Here is a 5,000-nt window from a genome sequence, read left to right on the forward strand (position 1 = left end):
ACTAACCTGGCCCAAACCTGCTTACATTCTGAGATCAGGCATTGACTTTTTTTTTTTTTTTTTTTTTGCAAGATTATTGGACAATTAGTGAAAATTTCCAAAAGTACTAACCAGGCCTATTAGATAATTACTGAAAAAATCCAAGAGTACTAACCTGGCCTAAACCTGCTTAGATTTGGAGATCAGTTGAGATCAGGCATAGCCAGGATGGTATGGCCATAAGTGAAGGAGGCTGCAAAGAGAGGGCTATTAAAAGATCACCCACTATAATCGCCAGTGCATTATATAAGTAGGGAAGGAAACCCAAAAGCTTACAGCACCTGGTATTCCCAAAAGTACTAACCAGGCCTATTAGATAATTACTGAAAAAATCCAAAAGTACTAACCTGGCCCAAGCCTGCTTACATTCTGAGATCGGGCATTGACTCTTTTTTTTTTTTTTTTGCAAGATTATTGGACACTTAGTGAAAATTTCCAAAAGTACTAACCAGGCCTATTAGATAATTACTGAAAAAATCCAAAAGTACTAACCTGGCCCAAACCTGCTAACATTCTGGGGTCGGGCATTGACTCTTTTTTTTTTTTTTTGCAAGATTATTGGACAATTAGTGAAAATTTCCAAAAGTACTAACCAGGCCTATTAGATAATTAATGAAAAAATCCAAAAGTACTAACCTGGCCCAAACCTGCTTAGATTTGGAGATCAGTTGAGATCGGGCATAGCCAGGATGGTATGGCCATATGCGAAGGAGGCTGCAAAGAGAGGGCTATTTAAAGATCAGCCACTATAATCGCCAGTGCTTTATATAAGTAGGGAAGGAAACCCAAAAGCTTACAGGACCTGGTATTCCCAGGCGGTGTCCCATCCAAGTACTAACCAGGCCCAAACCTGCTTAGCTTCCGAGATCAGACGAGATCGGGCATAGCTTTTTTTTTATTTTTTTTTTTTATTATCAGTCAAAATACAAGTTGTGTACAAGACATTAAAGCTGTTACAGGGAAATTTTCATAAATGCAAAAGCATTTCACAAAAGCATTTTTCCAAAAATACATAACACTAAAAACCAAAAACATCTAAAATCACAAATTCATCAAGTTCAGTAATCTTCTTTTGGCATATAAAAGTGCTTTTGTTTTAAAATATATGTAACCTCCTTCCTAAAAATTCCATAAAAATCCCCCATCTTGTTTTCCAGTTTAAAATAACTGTACAGCATTTTTACATAATCTTCAACCAACTGTTTAAAAATCAACCATAGGTTTGCAGTAAAATCTCTGTTTTTGACTATATTCCTTCTTTTCCATATAGCTTTTTTGGCCAAAATTAAAAACAAATTAATTAGTTTCTTGTTTGCTGTATTCTCTGCCATTCCCAACATAAAAAATCTATTCCAGTTGCAGTCCACCTCATTATCTCTTAAGTCTTTGATTATTTCCTTTAATTTCTTAAAAAATGGGCTCAACTTCTCACAGAATAAAAACAAATGTAAAATTCCTTCATCTTCTTTTTTACAAACTCTGCATAGGGCATTAGTTTCTTTCTGCATTGCACACAATCTCATTTCCGTAAAAATCACATTTTGTCTAATAAAATAATCAAAACTTTCTAAATCCGCATCCAACCATTTCCATGTCATGTTCTTCCATATATCTTCCTCTTCGATTTCATTAAAATGCCTTATCCATAACTGATTGGCAAGAGGTTTTTTAAAAACTCCATTTATAAAAAACCCATAAAACATTTTAACAGAACCCAAATTAAAATTCACCATATTGTCTTTACATTTTAGAAACACGCTCATTTTCTTTTCTTTTTCTCCCTCATTAATAATTTCATCCAGCCATTGTCCTGGGATTGCTTTTTTTACTTGTTCGTACTGTCTTTTTAAAACATTTACATTAAAGTCCTCCTTCTCCTCATCCATTGCATCTATGATCACTTGAAGTGGTAAAAATCCCTCTTTAAATTCCCATAAAACATCCCTCACCTTTACAAATCCCGCTTGCAACCACTTCTTAAAATAGATATCATACTCTTGCATCTTTATTTTTCCATTTAAAAACAGAGGTTGATTTAAAATCATTTCCCTCCCCTCCGGATTAAAATCCACCTCTGTTAAAAAAAGCCTCCAAGCGCTTAAAACCTCTTTGTAAAATCGTGGGATCCCCTCCATCATCCAATTCTTAAGCTTCATCCATAAAACATTGTCCCCCAAATTAAAATTCCCACATTTATTTAAATAAAGAGCCATCAATCTCTTCCACTCTGCTCTGTTCGTATCATCCAAATATTTTCTTACCACCTTTACTCTCATGCTTTTCATTTTTTGTTCTACATCCACCAAACCCATCCCTCCCTCCCCCGGTTTCCCTATCAGTGTAAAATATGCAATTCTTGGAGGCTTTTTGTCCCATAAAAATTCTAAAACACATTTCTTTATTCTCTTTAAAACCCAGTCTGGCAATGGCATCACATGTAATGTATACCACATTCTAGATAACATTAGCATGTTTACAACTAAAATTTTCCCCTTTAAACTTAAAACCCTGCTTCTCCAGAAAATCAGTCTTCTTTCCATCCCTCCCACCGTCTCTTCCCACATACTGTCCATAGCCTCCTTTTCATTCTTTGCTACAATTATTCCTAAAATCTTTATTTCTTGCACCTCCATAAAATTACAGATCCCTGTAAGAACCTCCACCCTTCCATATTTCATGTATACAGTTTTTTCTTCATTTATTTTTGCACCCGAACCCTCACAATACAGTTTTGTTTTCTCCATCACTCTTTTAACACTTTCTACATTTTCAACCACAATTGTCGTGTCATCAGCATATTGAAATATTTTCTTTAATTCTTCTCCCTCTTCCATTCGTATTCCATTTATTCTTTTTTCTCTATTTATTAAAAGCCCTAAAGGTTCTGCTACCAAAGAGTACAATTGCGCCGACAAAGGACACCCCTGTCTTATGGATCTTAAAACTTTAAAAGGTTGAGTTAAAAAACCGTTGCATTTTACTTTTGTAAAAATATCCCTGTATAAAACCGAAATCCATTTTATAAAATTATTCCCAAACCCAAATTCCTTTAAAACTGCAAATAAAAAGCCATGTTCAACTCTGTCAAAAGCCTTTTCAAAATCCATACTAATAACATAAGCACTTTTGCCCTTTTCTTTTATATACCCTACTATATCTCTAATGCTGCTAGTAACATCTGCTATATCTCTCGCCTTTACTCCGTACGCTTGGTTTGTTTCTATTATATTTGGCATGACATTTTTTAATCTGTTTGCTAAGACCTTGGCTAAAATTTTAAAATCAGTGTTTAGCATTGTAATGGGTCTAAAATTTTTCAGCTCAGTTTTGTCTCCTTTTTTCTTGTATATTATTTTCATTATTCCTAGCCCCATTCTTGGGCTTACTCTTTCATTTTTAAAAACTTCTTCAAAAATTTCATTTAAAATCACGCTTACTTTGTCTTTAAAAACTTTGTAAAACTCACTTCCAATACCATCTACTCCGGGGCTTTTCCTCACTCTTAATTGATTTATGGCATGTATGATCTCTTCAGTTTCTATTTCCCTTTCACATATTCTTTTATCCTCTTCACCAACTTTCCTTGTTATCTGTTGCAACAAAATATTCCTTTTTTCCTCATCTCCCCCCTCCGACTTAAAAAGTTCTTCATAAAATGATTTCACTTCTTTTAAAATCCCCTCTGTATCTGAGACCACCTGTCCATTCCTACTTTTAAGTTCTTTAATTGTTTCCGCTCTCCCCCTGCTTTTCTCAAGATTAAAAAAGAATCTGTTACATTTTTCCCCTTCCACCGTATATTTTGCTTTGCTTCTCAACATTGCCCCCTTGCATTTCCCCTCTTCTATTTTTCTCAACGTATTCTCTATTTCAATTACTTTTTGCACATCTACTTCATTTTTATTTAACTCCTCTTTTAGAGTTCTCCTTATTTCTCTCTCCTTGGTTCTTTTAACATTTTGTAATAAATTACAGTACTTCATAGAATATTTTTTAATATCATACTTAACATTTTCCCACCATTGCGTTTTGTCTTCCATATACATCTGGTCTTTTTTCCTCCCATCTAATATCATTTCGATTTCTTTTTTAAAACTTTCATTCTTTAAAACCTCAGTGTTTAAAATCCACACCCCAGGTCCCTTTGTTTGTCTTTTAAAATCCATCGTCATTAAAACCATTTTGTGATCGCTTAAGGTCGTTTCTTTGTGAAATATTCCATCAATGAAACATTCAAGATTTCTGGTACTTAAAAAATAGTCTATTCTGGTTTGGCACATAAAATTCCCCACCAACTGTCTTCTTGAAAATTCCTTCTTTTTTCCATTTCTTTCCCGCCACACATCAATCATATTTTTCTCTTCCATCAATGACCTTAGTTCTTTTCTACCCCCATCCGATTTAAAAACCATCCCATTTGCCATATCCATTTTACTAAAAACAGTGTTAAAATCCCCTGCAATCACCACCTTCCCCCATTTTCCAATTACATCAGCTAAAACATTAAAGTATAATTTCTTTTCTTTTTCTCCATTGGGAGCGTGCACGTTCACTAAAACAAATTTGTCTTCTTCCATTTCCATTTCTACCACCATACATTTTCCTTTTTTATCATTATATATAAGTTTTGTCTTTATACCTCTGTCTTTTCTTATTAAAACCGCCACTCCTCCTCCCATTTTTTCCTCTTCATTATTAACAAGTAATTCCCCTTCCCATCTTTTTCTAATATCCTCCATAACATTCTCTTTCCAGTTTGTCTCTTGCAATAAAATCACATCTTCATTTTGACACAATTCCTTCACCTTTTCAAATTTATAAACATTCATTAGTCCTCTAGCATTAAAAGTCACAATTTTCAGCACCATAAAATAAAATAAAAGCCATAAAATCCCCATATTGTCAGTTCATTCCCTCTCCTTCCTTTACCATTTCCCCACTGTCCTGTTTTTCCTCACATC

The sequence above is a fragment of the Carassius carassius genome, chromosome 9 (assembly GCF_963082965.1).
Source record: "Carassius carassius chromosome 9, fCarCar2.1, whole genome shotgun sequence".
NCBI classification, from domain to species: Eukaryota; Metazoa; Chordata; class Actinopteri; order Cypriniformes; family Cyprinidae; genus Carassius; species Carassius carassius.